General features: G+C 39.6%; 13 non-coding genes across 13 annotated transcripts; all 13 read right to left on the bottom strand.

Annotated features, from left to right (window-relative positions):
* Positions 1-2,670: 2,670 nt before the first annotated feature.
* TRNAK-CUU (transfer RNA lysine (anticodon CUU)) lies at positions 2,671-2,743 on the bottom strand. Its single transcript has one exon. It is a non-coding gene; the product is annotated as a tRNA-Lys (tRNA).
* An 874-nt stretch (positions 2,744-3,617) lies between these two features.
* TRNAK-CUU (transfer RNA lysine (anticodon CUU)) lies at positions 3,618-3,690 on the bottom strand. The gene has a single exon. It is a non-coding gene; the product is annotated as a tRNA-Lys (tRNA).
* An 875-nt stretch (positions 3,691-4,565) lies between these two features.
* Positions 4,566-4,638, bottom strand: TRNAK-CUU (transfer RNA lysine (anticodon CUU)). Its single transcript has one exon. It is a non-coding gene; the product is annotated as a tRNA-Lys (tRNA).
* An 874-nt stretch (positions 4,639-5,512) lies between these two features.
* Positions 5,513-5,585, bottom strand: TRNAK-CUU (transfer RNA lysine (anticodon CUU)). Its single transcript has one exon. It is a non-coding gene; the product is annotated as a tRNA-Lys (tRNA).
* Positions 5,586-6,459: 874 nt separating this feature from the next.
* Positions 6,460-6,532, bottom strand: TRNAK-CUU (transfer RNA lysine (anticodon CUU)). Its single transcript has one exon. It is a non-coding gene; the product is annotated as a tRNA-Lys (tRNA).
* Positions 6,533-7,406: 874 nt separating this feature from the next.
* TRNAK-CUU (transfer RNA lysine (anticodon CUU)) lies at positions 7,407-7,479 on the bottom strand. Its single transcript has one exon. It is a non-coding gene; the product is annotated as a tRNA-Lys (tRNA).
* Positions 7,480-8,353: 874 nt separating this feature from the next.
* Positions 8,354-8,426, bottom strand: TRNAK-CUU (transfer RNA lysine (anticodon CUU)). Its single transcript has one exon. It is a non-coding gene; the product is annotated as a tRNA-Lys (tRNA).
* An 874-nt stretch (positions 8,427-9,300) lies between these two features.
* On the bottom strand, positions 9,301-9,373 carry TRNAK-CUU (transfer RNA lysine (anticodon CUU)). The gene has a single exon. It is a non-coding gene; the product is annotated as a tRNA-Lys (tRNA).
* An 874-nt stretch (positions 9,374-10,247) lies between these two features.
* On the bottom strand, positions 10,248-10,320 carry TRNAK-CUU (transfer RNA lysine (anticodon CUU)). Its single transcript has one exon. It is a non-coding gene; the product is annotated as a tRNA-Lys (tRNA).
* Positions 10,321-12,142: 1,822 nt separating this feature from the next.
* On the bottom strand, positions 12,143-12,215 carry TRNAK-CUU (transfer RNA lysine (anticodon CUU)). The gene has a single exon. It is a non-coding gene; the product is annotated as a tRNA-Lys (tRNA).
* An 874-nt stretch (positions 12,216-13,089) lies between these two features.
* TRNAK-CUU (transfer RNA lysine (anticodon CUU)) lies at positions 13,090-13,162 on the bottom strand. The gene has a single exon. It is a non-coding gene; the product is annotated as a tRNA-Lys (tRNA).
* A 1,822-nt stretch (positions 13,163-14,984) lies between these two features.
* Positions 14,985-15,057, bottom strand: TRNAK-CUU (transfer RNA lysine (anticodon CUU)). The gene has a single exon. It is a non-coding gene; the product is annotated as a tRNA-Lys (tRNA).
* An 875-nt stretch (positions 15,058-15,932) lies between these two features.
* On the bottom strand, positions 15,933-16,005 carry TRNAK-CUU (transfer RNA lysine (anticodon CUU)). Its single transcript has one exon. It is a non-coding gene; the product is annotated as a tRNA-Lys (tRNA).
* Between the last annotated feature and the right edge of the window lie 737 nt (positions 16,006-16,742).

Here is a 16,742-nt window from a genome sequence, read left to right as displayed (position 1 = left end):
TACGTCATCCTGATTACGTCATAAAATTATTATCGCTATATAAGGGATTCATCCCCGTCATCCATCGGCAGTACACTACAAACCGTTTCTCGAGCATCATGTCTAAACGAAGCTGTGTAGATAACGTTCCAGCGCCTACTAAAATGTCTAAATTTGATCCGACTCAGCGGAAAGTTAACCCTCGGTATTCACTTTCATCCGAGCTTTTCGTTACTACGGGTTTTACGTCTGAGCTCGATATATCTGTAGCTCTATGCAATAAAATCACACACCAGGTCTTTGAAATGTCTTCGCGCGCCTGGGATGATTTATACGGCCACTGGGAACAAATAAATGATCCCCAACGGTTGCCCTTTCGATCACCGTTCCCGCTATCTGATGCGCTAGTGACCGCCGCCATGTCTGACCAAAAAGAATTAACCTTGCAAAGTACGATATCCGAAGCGTCGGTCGTAATCAAAGCGCCGGAAACTCGAGAATTGGACAGACTCAAATATTTCATTAATTCGCACATTCAACTCCTTAAAGTGAACCAAAAACTCTTTGAATTAATGGGTTACGTTATAACCGATAATTATCGTAAAATTTACGAAATATTGTATAAAGAACCATGTGCACCCAACAATTTATTTCTATCGGATGAACATGAAAGGTATGATACCGTTGTCCGCTATGCGTCCAATTACGTAACAGCATTTAAAATTATTGACGATTTTAAAGAAACAGTGGCCAACCAAAATATGTTTTGTGTATTTAACTTTTACAATTTGTTTAATATGGTATCTACACACCATAAATATATTAAAACTAAATTGTTTTATCTTTAAACGTTTTCATCCGCTTAATGTACTGTAACTTTGAATATCTAAATAAAACCTTATAATTTGTATACACTCTGCTCTTTTTTTCCAAAACACTTTTACCGATGAACGCCCGCTATTTTACGCTACCCTTAGGGGCCCGAAAGTGTTTGTCGGCGAAAACCAACCAACTCGAAAGACAGGGGGGTGACATTCACTATGACGGGTAGGCTGTTTGCATAACATCGTGTCACCGCCATAGGGTGGGGCAGATAACCTATTGACCTATAATGGGTTAGCACCTGGGTTTTATGGGTTATAACCCGGGTTTTATGGGTTATAACATCGTAAATCATCTAACCTTTTGACCTAAATTGGGTTACCACCTAGGCTGTTTGCATAACATCGTGTCACCGCCATAGGGGCAGATAACCTATTGACCTAAAATGGGTTAGCACCTGGGTTTTATGGGTTATAACATCGTAAATCAGCTAACCTTTTGACCTAAAATGGGGTGCCTCCAGCTATTAACTATGACGGGCCGGCTGTTTGCATAACATCGTGTCACCACCATAGGGGCAGATAACCTATTGACCTAACATCGTAAATCAGCTAACCTATTGACCTGCCGAAAATGTACGCAAAATGGGGGACCCTACAGGGGCCTGTTTCACCCTTATTTAACGGCTGTTTGCATCGTGTCCATAGGGGCAGATAACCTATTGACCTAACATCGTAAATCAACCTCGTAAAACAGCTAACCTTTTGACCCCGCCGAAAATGTACGCAAAATGGGGGCCCTACAGGGGCCTGTTTCACCCTATTTATTGTCCACACCGCCATAGGGGCAGATAACCTATTCACCCAGGGTTAGGTTTTATAAGGGTAACATCGTAAATCAGCTAACCTTTTGACCCCGCCGAATATTGCCGCAAAATGGGGGCCCCTACAGGGGCCCGTTTCACCCCCGTTTCCCCCGCCCGCAGGTGCCCCCTTATCGGTAGAACGCCTCACTTATCTCTCACAACATTCAATAAAACCGACAACGAAATTTAAAAATTTTAGTTTTCTTCAAACAGGCTTCCCTCTTAAACTGTGGCTTCAACAGAGGCTCTTTAGGTTAAAACCCTTTAGCTTTACCGACTAAGCTATCCTGGCTCTTCCAGCGCTCATCTTCTTGAAAATTGCGGATAATTTCTTTTTATTCATTTTCTTCTGTTAATATATTAAAAGCCCTTTTTATTCATATGTTAAAAAAGAAACGACATTATGATTGAAAGTTTCCACCTTGGCAACTGGCGCTGACTAGGAATTGAGGTGTCCATTAGTTATCCAGCGTCTTGGAAGCATAAATTAGAGGATTTTATGAGGGTGGAGACTCTGACGATCATCGGGCTGTGGAGATATAACTACCGCGTGAATTTTGCCGTCAGTATGGGGCACTCGGAGAGCCCAAACTGAACAAGGTTTTATAACGACGTAAGAACTGGCTAAGGTCTTAATGCAGCACACAAAATTTCCTGTGGGAAACCTACATTGGTTGGCCTTTAAGTGCGGTTTTAATTATCAGACCACCCAAGAAAGTCAGTTTCGATTCATTTTTTTGAAAACATGAAAAACAGTTTCTATGCAATAGAAAAAAAATTAAAAGATTTGTATACAACATTTTTTATTTAAATTCCAGTATGGGCTACGAGTAACAACGAAAAGGACTCTGACTATAAGACATTTAAAACAACGCCTGACGAACAGACGTAAATAGTTCAATATTTGGATTTGGAAATAAATAACTTCCGCTTTTTTTCAAGTTCACGAATTTATCACAAACCACATCCGTCGAACGTTTCTTTACTTCCCGCAAAAGGTTTAGCACCCGAACTGGGGCTCGAACCCAGGACCGTTAGGTTAAGAGCCTAACGCTCTACCGACTGAGCTACACGGGCGACCCTCAGCGGGCAAAATCGTAACGTCACAACATTCAATAAAACCGACAACGAAATTTAAAAATTTTAGTTTTCTTCAAACAGGCTTCCCTCTTAAACTGTGGCTTCAACAGAGGCTCTTTAGGTTAAAACCCTTAAGCTTTACCGACTAAGCTATCCTGGCTCTTCCAGCGCTCATCTTCTTGAAAATTGCGGATAATTTCTTTTTATTCATTTTCTTCTGTTAATATATTAAAAGCCCTTTTTATTCATATGTTAAAAAAGAAACGACATTATGATTGAAAGTTTCCACCTTGGCAACTGGCGCTGACTAGGAATTGAGGTGTCCATTAGTTATCCAGCGTCTTGGAAGCATAAATTAGAGGATTTTATGAGGGTGGAGACTCTGACGATCATCGGGCTGTGGAGATATAACTACCGCGTGAATTTTGCCGTCAGTATGGGGCACTCGGAGAGCCCAAACTGAACAAGGTTTTATAACGACGTAAGAACTGGCTAAGGTCTTAATGCAGCACACAAAATTTCCCGTGGGAAACCGTCATTGGTTGGCCTTTAAGTGCGGTTTTAATTATCAGACCACCCAAGAAAGTCAGTTTCGATTCATTTTTTTGAAAACATGAAAAACAGATTCTATGCAATAGAAAAAAAATTAAAAGATTTTTATACAACATTTTTTATTTAAATTCCAGAATGGGCTACGAGTAACAACGTAAAGGACTTTGACTATAAGTCATTTTAAACAACGCCTCGCGAACAGACGTAAGTAGTTCAATATTTGGATTTGGAAATAAATAACTTCCGCTTTTTTCAAGGTCTCGAATTTATCGCAAACCACATCCGTCGAACGTTTCTTAACTTCCCGCAAAAGGTTAAGCACCCGAACTGGGGCTCGAACCCAGGACCGTTAGGTTAAGAGCCTAACGCTCTACCGACTGAGCTACACTGGCGACCCTCAGCGGGCAAAATCGTAAGGTCACAACATTCAATAAAACCGACAACGAAATTTAAAAATTTTAGTTTTCTTCAAACAGGCTTCCCTCTTAAACTGTGGCTGCAACAGAGGCTCTTTAGGTTAAAACCCTCAAGCTTTACCGACTAAGCTATCCTGGCTCTTCCAGCGCTCATCTTCTTGAAAATTGCGGATAATTTCTCTTTATTCATTTTCTTCTGTTAATATATTAAAAGCCCTTTTTATTCATATGTTAAAAAGGGAACGCCATTATGATTGAAAGTTTCCACCTTGGCAACTAGCGCTGACTAGGAATTGAGGCGTCCATTAGTTATCCAGCGTCTTGGAAGCATAAATTAGAGGATTTTATGAGGGTGGAGACTCTGACGATCATCGGGCTGTGGAGATATAACTACCGCGTGAATTTTGCCGTCAGTATGGGGCACTCGGAGAGCCCAAACTGAACAAGGTTTTATAACGACGTAAGAACTGGCTTAGGTCTTAATGCAGCACACAAAATTTCCCGTGGGAAACCGTCATTGGTTGGCCTTTAAGTGCGGTTTTAATTATTAGACCACCCAAGAAAGTCAGTTTCGATTCATTTTTTTGAAAACATGAAAAACAGTTTCTATGCAATAGAAAAAAAATTAAAAGATTTGTATACAACATTTTTTATTTAAATTCCAGTATGGGCTACGAGTAACAACGAAAAGGACTCTGACTATAAGACATTTAAAACAACGCCTGACGAACAGACGTAAGTAGTTCAATATTTGGATTTGGAAATAAATAACTTCCGCTTTTTTTCAAGGTCACGAATTTATCGCAAACCACATCCGTCGAACGTTTCTTAACTTCCCGCAAAAGGTTAAGCACCCGAACTGGGGCTCGAACCCAGGACCGTTAGGTTAAGAGCCTAACGCTCTACCGACTGAGCTACACGGGCGACCATCAGCGGGCAAAATCGTAACGTCACAACATTCAATAAAACCGACAACGAAATTTAAAAATTTTAGTTTTCTTCAAACAGGCTTCCCTCTTAAACTGTGGCTTCAACAGAGGCTCTTTAGGTTAAAACCCTTAAGCTTTACCGACTAAGCTATCCTGGCTCTTCCAGCGCTCATCTTCTAGAAAATTGCGGATAATTTATTTTTATTCATTTTCTTCTGTTAATATATTAAAAGCCCTTTTTATTCATATGTTAAAAAAGAAACGTCATTATGATTGAAAGTTTCCACCTTGGCAACTGGCGCTGACTAGGAATTGAGGCGTCCATTAGTTATCCAGCGTCTTGGAAGCATAAATTAGAGGATTTTATGAGGGTGGAGACTCTGACGATCATCGGGCTGTGGAGATATAACTACCGCGTGAATTTTGCCGTCAGTATGGGGCACTCGGAGAGCCCAAACTGAACAAGGTTTTATAACGACGTAAGAACTGGCTTAGGTCTTAATGCAGCACACAAAATTTCCCGTGGGAAACCGTCATTGGTTGTCCTTTAAGTGCGGTTTTAATTATTAGACCACCCAAGAAAGTCAGTTTCGATTCATTTTTTTGAAAACATGAAAAACAGTTTCTATGCAATAGAAAAAAAATTAAAAGATTTTTATACAACATTTTTTATTTAAATTCCAGTATGGGCTACGAGTAACAACGTAAAGGACTTTGACTATAAGTCATTTTAAACAACGCCTCGCGAACAGACGTAAGTAGTTCAATATTTGGATTTGGAAATAAATAACTTCCGCTTTTTTCAAGGTCTCGAATTTATCGCAAACCACATCCGTCGAACGTTTCTTTACTTCCCGCAAAAGGTTAAGCACCCGAACTGGGGCTCGAACCCAGGACCGTTAGGTTAAGAGCCTAACGCTCTACCGACTGAGCTACACGGGCGACCCTCAGCGGGCAAAATCGTAACGTCACAACATTCAATAAAACCGACAACTAAATTTAAAAATTTTAGTTTTCTTCAAACAGGCTTCCCTCTTAAACTGTGGCTTCAACAGAGGCTCTTTAGGTTAAAACCCTCAAGCTTTACCGACTAAGCTATCCTGGCTCTTCCAGCGCTCATCTTCTTGAAAATTGCGGATAATTTCTTTTTATTCATTTTCTTCTGTTAATATATTAAAAGCCCTTTTTATTCATATGTTAAAAAAGAAACGTCATTATGATTGAAAGTTTCCACCTTGGCAACTGGCGCTGACTAGGAATTGAGGCGTCCATTAGTTATCCAGCGTCTTGGAAGCATAAATTAGAGGATTTTATGAGGGTGGAGACTCTGACGATCATCGGGCTGTGGAGATATAACTACCGCGTGAATTTTGCCGTCAGTATGGGGCACTCGGAGAGCCCAAACTGAACAAGGTTTTATAACGACGTAAGAACTGGCTAAGGTCTTAATGCAGCACACAAAATTTCCCGTGGGAAACCGTCATTGGTTGGCCTTTAAGTGCGGTTTTAATTATCAGACCACCCAAGAAAGTCAGTTTCGATTCATTTTTTTGAAAACATGAAAAACAGTTTCTATGCAATAGAAAAAAAATTAAAAGATTTTTATACAACATTTTTTATTTAAATTCCAGTATGGGCTACGAGTAACAACGTAAAGGACTTTGACTATAAGTTATTTTAAACAACGCCTCGCGAACAGACGTAAGTAGTTCAATATTTGGATTTGGAAATAAATAACTTCCGCTTTTTTCAAGGTCTCGAATTTATCGCAAACCACATCCGTCGAACGTTTCTTAACTTCCCGCAAAAGGTTAAGCACCCGAACTGGGGCTCGAACCCAGGACCGTTAGGTTAAGAGCCTAACGCTCTACCGACTGAGCTACACGGGCGACCCTCAGCGGGCAAAATCGTAACGTCACAACATTCAATAAAACCGACAACTAAATTTAAAAATTTTAGTTTTCTTCAAACAGGCTTCCCTCTTAAACTGTGGCTTCAACAGAGGCTCTTTAGGTTAAAACCCTCAAGCTTTACCGACTAATCTATCCTGGCTCTTCCAGCGCTCATCTTCTTGAAAATTGCGGATAATTTCTTTTTATTCATTTTCTTCTGTTAATATATTAAAAGCCCTTTTTATTCATATGTTAAAAAAGAAACGTCATTATGATTGAAAGTTTCCACCTTGGCAACTGGCGCTGACTAGGAATTGAGGCGTCCATTAGTTATCCAGCGTCTTGGAAGCATAAATTAGAGGATTTTATGAGGGTGGAGACTCTGACGATCATCGGGCTGTGGAGATATAACTACCGCGTGAATTTTGCCGTCAGTATGGGGCACTCGGAGAGCCCAAACTGAACAAGGTTTTATAACGACGTAAGAACTGGCTAAGGTCTTAATGCAGCACACAAAATTTCCCGTGGGAATCCGTCATTGGTTGGCCTTTAAGTGCGGTTTTAATTATCAGACCACCCAAGAAAGTCAGTTTCGATTCATTTTTTTGAAAACATGAAAAACAGTTTCTATGCAATAGAAAAAAAATTAAAAGATTTTTATACAACATTTTTTATTTAAATTCCAGTATGGGCTACGAGTAACAACGTAAAGGACTTTGACTATAAGTCATTTTAAACAACGCCTCGCGAACAGACGTAAGTAGTTCAATATTTGGATTTGGAAATAAATAACTTCCGCTTTTTTCAAGGTCTCGAATTTATCGCAAACCACATCCGTCGAACGTTTCTTAACTTCCCGCAAAAGGTTAAGCACCCGAACTGAGGCTCCAACCCAGGACCGTTAGGTTAAGAGCCTAACGCTCTACCGACTGAGCTACACGGGCAACCCTCAGCGGGCAAAATCGTAACGTCACAACATTCAATAAAACCGACAACGAAATTTAAAAATTTTAGTTTTCTTCAAACAGGCTTCCCTCTTAAACTGTGGCTTCAACAGAGGCTCTTTAGGTTAAAACCCTTAAGCTTTACCGACTAAGCTATCCTGGCTCTTCCAGCGCTCATCTTCTTGAAAATTGCGGATAATTTCTTTTTATTCATTTTCTTCTGTTAATATATTAAAAGCCCTTTTTATTCATATGTTAAAAAAGAAACGTCATTATGATTGAAAGTTTCCACCTTGGCAACTGGCGCTGACTAGGAATTGAGGCGTCCATTAGTTATCCAGCGTCTTGGAAGCATAAATTAGAGGATTTTATGAGGGTGGAGACTCTGACGATCATCGGGCTGTGGAGATATAACTACCGCGTGAATTTTGCCGTCAGTATGGGGCACTCGGAGAGCCCAAACTGAACAAGGTTTTATAACGACGTAAGAACTGGCTTAGGTCTTAATGCAGCACACAAAATTTCCCGTGGGAAACCGTCATTGGTTGTCCTTTAAGTGCGGTTTTAATTATTAGACCACCCAAGAAAGTCAGTTTCGATTCATTTTTTTGAAAACATGAAAAACAGTTTCTATGCAATAGAAAAAAAATTAAAAGATTTTTATACAACATTTTTTATTTAAATTCCAGTATGGGCTACGAGTAACAACGTAAAGGACTTTGACTATAAGTCATTTTAAACAACGCCTCGCGAACAGACGTAAGTAGTTCAATATTTGGATTTGGAAATAAATAACTTCCGCTTTTTTCAAGGTCTCGAATTTATCGCAAACCACATCCGTCGAACGTTTCTTAACTTCCCGCAAAAGGTTAAGCACCCGAACTGGGGCTCGAACCCAGGACCGTTAGGTTAAGAGCCTAACGCTCTACCGACTGAGCTACACGGGCGACCCTCAGCGGGCAAAATCGTAACGTCACAACATTCAATAAAACCGACAACTAAATTTAAAAATTTTAGTTTTCTTCAAACAGGCTTCCCTCTTAAACTGTGGCTTCAACAGAGGCTCTTTAGGTTAAAACCCTCAAGCTTTACCGACTAAGCTATCCTGGCTCTTCCAGCGCTCATCTTCTTGAAAATTGCGGATAATTTCTTTTTATTCATTTTCTTCTGTTAATATATTAAAAGCCCTTTTTATTCATATGTTAAAAAAGAAACGTCATTATGATTGAAAGTTTCCACCTTGGCAACTGGCGCTGACTAGGAATTGAGGCGTCCATTAGTTATCCAGCGTCTTGGAAGCATAAATTAGAGGATTTTATGAGGGTGGAGACTCTGACGATCATCGGGCTGTGGAGATATAACTACCGCGTGAATTTTGCCGTCAGTATGGGGCACTCGGAGAGCCCAAACTGAACAAGGTTTTATAACGACGTAAGAACTGGCTAAGGTCTTAATGCAGCACACAAAATTTCCCGTGGGAAACCGTCATTGGTTGGCCTTTAAGTGCGGTTTTAATTATCAGACCACCCAAGAAAGTCAGTTTCGATTCATTTTTTTGAAAACATGAAAAACAGTTTCTATGCAATAGAAAAAAAATTAAAAGATTTTTATACAACATTTTTTATTTAAATTCCAGTATGGGCTACGAGTAACAACGTAAAGGACTTTGACTATAAGTTATTTTAAACAACGCCTCGCGAACAGACGTAAGTAGTTCAATATTTGGATTTGGAAATAAATAACTTCCGCTTTTTTCAAGGTCTCGAATTTATCGCAAACCACATCCGTCGAACGTTTCTTAACTTCCCGCAAAAGGTTAAGCACCCGAACTGGGGCTCGAACCCAGGACCGTTAGGTTAAGAGCCTAACGCTCTACCGACTGAGCTACACGGGCGACCCTCAGCGGGCAAAATCGTAACGTCACAACATTCAATAAAACCGACAACTAAATTTAAAAATTTTAGTTTTCTTCAAACAGGCTTCCCTCTTAAACTGTGGCTTCAACAGAGGCTCTTTAGGTTAAAACCCTCAAGCTTTACCGACTAATCTATCCTGGCTCTTCCAGCGCTCATCTTCTTGAAAATTGCGGATAATTTCTTTTTATTCATTTTCTTCTGTTAATATATTAAAAGCCCTTTTTATTCATATGTTAAAAAAGAAACGTCATTATGATTGAAAGTTTCCACCTTGGCAACTGGCGCTGACTAGGAATTGAGGCGTCCATTAGTTATCCAGCGTCTTGGAAGCATAAATTAGAGGATTTTATGAGGGTGGAGACTCTGACGATCATCGGGCTGTGGAGATATAACTACCGCGTGAATTTTGCCGTCAGTATGGGGCACTCGGAGAGCCCAAACTGAACAAGGTTTTATAACGACGTAAGAACTGGCTAAGGTCTTAATGCAGCACACAAAATTTCCCGTGGGAAACCGTCATTGGTTGGCCTTTAAGTGCGGTTTTAATTATCAGACCACCCAAGAAAGTCAGTTTCGATTCATTTTTTTGAAAACATGAAAAACAGTTTCTATGCAATAGAAAAAAAATTAAAAGATTTTTATACAACATTTTTTATTTAAATTCCAGAATAGGCTACGAGTAACAACGTAAAGGACTTTGACTATAAGTCATTTTAAACAACGCCTCGCGAACAGACGTAAGTAGTTCAATATTTGGATTTGGAAATAAATAACTTCCGCTTTTTTCAAGGTCTCGAATTTATCGCAAACCACATCCGTCGAACGTTTCTTAACTTCCCGCAAAAGGTTAAGCACCCGAACTGAGGCTCCAACCCAGGACCGTTAGGTTAAGAGCCTAACGCTCTACCGACTGAGCTACACGGGCGACCCTCAGCGGGCAAAATCGTAACGTCACAACATTCAATAAAACCGAGAACGAAATTTAAAAATTTTAGTTTTCTTCAAACAGGCTTCCCTCTTAAACTGTGGCTTCAACAGAGGCTCTTTAGGTTAAAACCCTCAAGCTTTACTGACTAAGCTATCCTGGCTCTTCCAGCGCTCATCTTCTTGAAAATTGCGGATAATTTCTTTTTATTCATTTTCTTCTGTTAATATATTAAAAGCCCTTTTTATTCATATGTTAAAAAAGAAACGTCATTATGATTGAAAGTTTCCACCTTGGCAACTGGCGCTGACTAGGTATTGAGGCGTCCATTAGTTATCCAGCGTCTTGGAAGCATAAATTAGAGGATTTTATGAGGGTGGAGACTCTGACGATCATCGGGCTGTGGAGATATAACTACCGCGTGAATTTTGCCGTCAGTATGAGGCACTCGGAGAGCCCAAACTGAACAAGGTTTTATAACGACGTAAGAACTGGCTAAGGTCTTAATGCAGCACACAAAATTTCCCGTGGGAAACCGTCATTGGTTGGCCTTTAAGTGCGGTTTTAATTATCAGACCACCCAAGAAAGTCAGTTTCTATTCGTTTTTTTTAAAACATGAAAAACAGTTTCTATGCAATAGAAAAAAAATTAAAAGATTTTTATACAACATTTTTTATTTAAATTCCAGTATGGGCTACGAGTAACAACGAAAAGGACTCTGACTATAAGTCATTTAAAACAACGCCTGACGAACAGACGTAAGTAGTTCAATATTTGGATTAGGAAATAAATAACTTCCGCTTTTTTTCAAGGTCACGAATTTATCGCAAACCACATCCGTCGAACGTTTCTTAACTTCCCGCAAAAGGTTAAGCACCCGAACTGAGGCTCCAACCCAGGACCGTTAGGTTAAGAGCCTAACGCTCTAGCGACTGAGCTACACGGGCGACCCTCAGCGGGCAAAATCGTAACGTCACAACATTCAATAAAACCGAGAACGAAATTTAAAAATTTTAGTTTTCTTCAAACAGGCTTCCCTCTTAAACTGTGGCTTCAACAGAGGCTCTTTAGGTTAAAACCCTCAAGCTTTACCGACTAAGCTATCCTGGCTCTTCCAGCGCTCATCTTCTTGAAAATTGCGGATAATTTCTTTTTATTCATTTTCTTCTGTTAATATATTAAAAGCCCTTTTTATTCATATGTTAAAAAAGAAACGTCATTATGATTGAAAGTTTCCACCTTGGCAACTGGCGCTGACTAGGAATTGAGGCGTCCATTAGTTATCCAGCGTCTTGGAAGCATAAATTAGAGGATTTTATGAGGGTGGAGACTCTGACGATCATCGGGCTGTGGAGATATAACTACCGCGTGAATTTTGCCGTCAGTATGGGGCACTCGGAGAGCCCAAACTGAACAAGGTTTTATAACGACGTAAGAACTGGCTAAGGTCTTAATGCAGCACACAAAATTTCCCGTGGGAAACCGTCATTGGTTGGCCTTTAAGTGCGGTTTTAATTATCAGACCACCCTAGAAAGTCAGTTTCGATTCATTTTTTTGAAAACATGAAAAACAGTTTCTATGCAATAGAAAAAAAATTAAAAAATTTTTATACAACATTTTTTATTTAAATTCCAGAATGGGCTACGAGTAACAACGTAAAGGACTTTGACTATAAGTCATTTTAAACAACGCCTCGCGAACAGACGTAAGTAGTTCAATATTTGGATTTGGAAATAAATAACTTCCGCTTTTTTCAAGGTCTCGAATTTATCGCAAACCACATCCGTCGAACGTTTCTTAACTTCCCGCAAAAGGTTAAGCACCCGAACTGGGGCTCGAACCCAGGACCGTTAGGTTAAGAGCCTAACGCTCTACCGACTGAGCTACACGGGCGACCCTCAGCGGGCAAAATCGTAACGTCACAACATTCAATAAAACCGACAACTAAATTTAAAAATTTTAGTTTTCTTCAAACAGGCTTCCCTCTTAAACTGTGGCTTCAACAGAGGCTCTTTAGGTTAAAACCCTCAAGCTTTACCGACTAATCTATCCTGGCTCTTCCAGCGCTCATCTTCTTGAAAATTGCGGATAATTTCTTTTTATTCATTTTCTTCTGTTAATATATTAAAAGCCCTTTTTATTCATATGTTAAAAAAGAAACGTCATTATGATTGAAAGTTTCCACCTTGGCAACAGGCGCTGACTAGGAATTGAGGCGTCCATTAGTTATCCAGCGTCTTGGAAGCATAAATTAGAGGATTTTATGAGGGTGGAGACTCTGACGATCATCGGGCTGTGGAGATATAACTACCGCGTGAATTTTGCCGTCAGTATGGGGCACTCGGAGAGCCCAAACTGAACAAGGTTTTATAACGACGTAAGAACTGGCTAAGGTCTTAATGCAGCACACAAAATTTCCCGTGGGAAACCGTCATTGGTTGGCCTTTAAGTGCGGTTTTAATTATCAGACCACCCAAGAAAGTCAGTTTCGATTCATTTTTTTGAAAACATGAAAAACAGTTTCTATGCAATAGAAAAAAAATTAAAAGATTTTTATACAACATTTTTTATTTAAATTCCAGAATAGGCTACGAGTAACAACGTAAAGGACTTTGACTATAAGTCATTTTAAACAACGCCTCGCGAACAGACGTAAGTAGTTCAATATTTGGATTTGGAAATAAATAACTTCCGCTTTTTTCAAGGTCTCGAATTTATCGCAAACCACATCCGTCGAACGTTTCTTAACTTCCCGCAAAAGGTTAAGCACCCGAACTGAGGCTCCAACCCAGGACCGTTAGGTTAAGAGCCTAACGCTCTACCGACTGAGCTACACGGGCGACCCTCAGCGGGCAAAATCGTAACGTCACAACATTCAATAAAACCGAGAACGAAATTTAAAAATTTTAGTTTTCTTCAAACAGGCTTCCCTCTTAAACTGTGGCTTCAACAGAGGCTCTTTAGGTTAAAACCCTCAAGCTTTACTGACTAAGCTATCCTGGCTCTTCCAGCGCTCATCTTCTTGAAAATTGCGGATAATTTCTTTTTATTCATTTTCTTCTGTTAATATATTAAAAGCCCTTTTTATTCATATGTTAAAAAAGAAACGTCATTATGATTGAAAGTTTCCACCTTGGCAACTGGCGCTGACTAGGTATTGAGGCGTCCATTAGTTATCCAGCGTCTTGGAAGCATAAATTAGAGGATTTTATGAGGGTGGAGACTCTGACGATCATCGGGCTGTGGAGATATAACTACCGCGTGAATTTTGCCGTCAGTATGAGGCACTCGGAGAGCCCAAACTGAACAAGGTTTTATAACGACGTAAGAACTGGCTAAGGTCTTAATGCAGCACACAAAATTTCCCGTGGGAAACCGTCATTGGTTGGCCTTTAAGTGCGGTTTTAATTATCAGACCACCCAAGAAAGTCAGTTTCTATTCGTTTTTTTTAAAACATGAAAAACAGTTTCTATGCAATAGAAAAAAAATTAAAAGATTTTTATACAACATTTTTTATTTAAATTCCAGTATGGGCTACGAGTAACAACGAAAAGGACTCTGACTATAAGTCATTTAAAACAACGCCTGACGAACAGACGTAAGTAGTTCAATATTTGGATTAGGAAATAAATAACTTCCGCTTTTTTTCAAGGTCACGAATTTATCGCAAACCACATCCGTCGAACGTTTCTTAACTTCCCGCAAAAGGTTAAGCACCCGAACTGAGGCTCCAACCCAGGACCGTTAGGTTAAGAGCCTAACGCTCTAGCGACTGAGCTACACGGGCGATCCTCAGCGGGCAAAATCGTAACGTCACAACATTCAATAAAACCGAGAACGAAATTTAAAAATTTTAGTTTTCTTCAAACAGGCTTCCCTCTTAAACTGTGGCTTCAACAGAGGCTCTTTAGGTTAAAACCCTCAAGCTTTACCGACTAAGCTATCCTGGCTCTTCCAGCGCTCATCTTCTTGAAAATTGCGGATAATTTCTTTTTATTCATTTTCTTCTGTTAATATATTAAAAGCCCTTTTTATTCATATGTTAAAAAAGAAACGTCATTATGATTGAAAGTTTCCACCTTGGCAACTGGCGCTGACTAGGAATTGAGGCGTCCATTAGTTATCCAGCGTCTTGGAAGCATAAATTAGAGGATTTTATGAGGGTGGAGACTCTGACGATCATCGGGCTGTGGAGATATAACTACCGCGTGAATTTTGCCGTCAGTATGGGGCACTCGGAGAGCCCAAACTGAACAAGGTTTTATAACGACGTAAGAACTGGCTAAGGTCTTAATGCAGCACACAAAATTTCCCGTGGGAAACCGTCATTGGTTGGCCTTTAAGTGCGGTTTTAATTATCAGACCACCCTAGAAAGTCAGTTTCGATTCATTTTTTTGAAAACATGAAAAACAGTTTCTATGCAATAGAAAAAAAATTAAAAAATTTTTATACAACATTTTTTATTTAAATTCCAGAATGGGCTACGAGTAACAACGTAAAGGACTTTGACTATAAGTCATTTTAAACAACGCCTCGCGAACAGACGTAAGTAGTTCAATATTTGGATTTGGAAATAAATAACTTCCGCTTTTTTCAAGGTCTCGAATTTATCGCAAACCACATCCGTCGAACGTTTCTTAACTTCCCGCAAAAGGTTAAGCACCCGAACTGGGGCTCGAACCCAGGACCGTTAGGTTAAGAGCCTAACGCTCTACCGACTGAGCTACACGGGCGACCCTCAGCGGGCAAAATCGTAACGTCACAACATTCAATAAAACCGACAACGAAATTTAAAAATTTTAGTTTTCTTCAAACAGGCTTCCCTCTTAAACTGTGGCTTCAACAGAGGCTCTTTAGATTAAAACCCTCAAGCTTTACCGACTAAGCTATCCTGGCTCTTCCAGCGCTCATCTTCTTGAAAATTGCGGATAATTTCTTTTTATTCATTTTCTTCTGTTAATATATTAAAAGCCCTTTTTATTCATATGTTAAAAAAGAAACGTCATTATGATTGAAAGTTTCCACCTTGGCAACTGGCGCTGACTAGGAATTGAGGCGTCCATTAGTTATCCAGCGTCTTGGAAGCATAAATTAGAGGATTTTATGAGGGTGGAGACTCTGACGATCATCGGGCTGTGGAGATATAACTACCGCGTGAATTATGCCGTCAGTATGGGGCACTCGGAGAGCCCAAACTGAACAAGGTTTTATAACGACGTAAGAACTGGCTTAGGTCTTAATGCAGCACACAAAATTTCCCGTGGGAAACCGTCATTGGTTGGCCTTTAAGTGCGGTTTTAATTATTAGACCACCCAAGAAAGTCAGTTTCAATTCATTTTTTTGAAAACATGAAAAACAGTTTCTATGCAATAGAAAAAAAATTAAAAGATTTTTATACAACATTTTTTATTTAAATTCCAGTATGGGCTACGAGTAACAACGTAAAGGACTTTGACTATAAGTCATTTTAAACAACGCCTCGCGAACAGACGTAAGTAGTTTAATATTTGGATTTGGAAATAAATAACTTCCGCTTTTTTTCAAGGTCACGAATTTATTGCAAACCACATCCGTCGAACGTTTCTTAACTTCCCGCAAAAGGTTAAGCACCCGAACTGGGGCTCGAACCCAGGACCGTTAGGTTAAGAGCCTAACGCTCTACCGACTGAGCTACACGGGCGACCCTCAGCGGGCAAAATCCTAACGTCACAACATTCAATAAAACCGACAAAGAAATTTAAAAATTTTAGTTTTCTTCAAACAGGCTTCCCTCTTAAACTGTGGCTTCAACAGAGGCTCTTTAGGTTAAAACCCTTAAGCTTTACCGACTAAGCTATCCTGGCTCTTCCAGCGCTCATCTTCTTGAAAATTGTGGATAATTTCTTTTTATTCATTTTCTTCTGTTAATATATTAAAAAGCCTTTTTATTCATATGTTAAAAAAGAAACGTCATTATGATTGAAAGTTTCCACCTTGGCAACTGGCGCTGACTAGGAATTGAGGCGTCCATTAGTTATCCAGCGTCTTGGAAGCATAAATTAGAGGATTTTATGAGGGTGGAGACTCTGACGATCATCGGGCTGTGGAGATATAACTACCGCGTGAATTTTGCCGTCAGTATGAGGCACTCGGAGAGCCCAAACTGAACAAGGTTTTATAACGACGTAAGAACTGGCTAAGGTCTTAATGCAGCACACAAAATTTCCCGTGGGAAACCGTCATTGGTTGGCCTTTAAGTGCGGTTTTAATTATCAGACCACCCAAGAAAGTCAGTTTCTTTTCGTTTTTTTTAAAACATGAAAAACAGTTTCTATGCAATAGAAAAAAAATTAAAAGATTTTTATACAACATTTTTTATTTAAATTCCAGTATGGGCTACGAGTAACAACGAAAAGGACTCTGACTATAAGTCATTTA

Source organism: Leiobunum rupestre, chromosome 1 (assembly GCF_980474605.1).
Source record: "Leiobunum rupestre chromosome 1, qqLeiRupe1.1.hap1, whole genome shotgun sequence".
NCBI lineage: Eukaryota > Metazoa > Arthropoda > Arachnida > Opiliones > Sclerosomatidae > Leiobunum > Leiobunum rupestre.
This window is presented reverse-complemented; position numbering and strand designations above follow the sequence as displayed.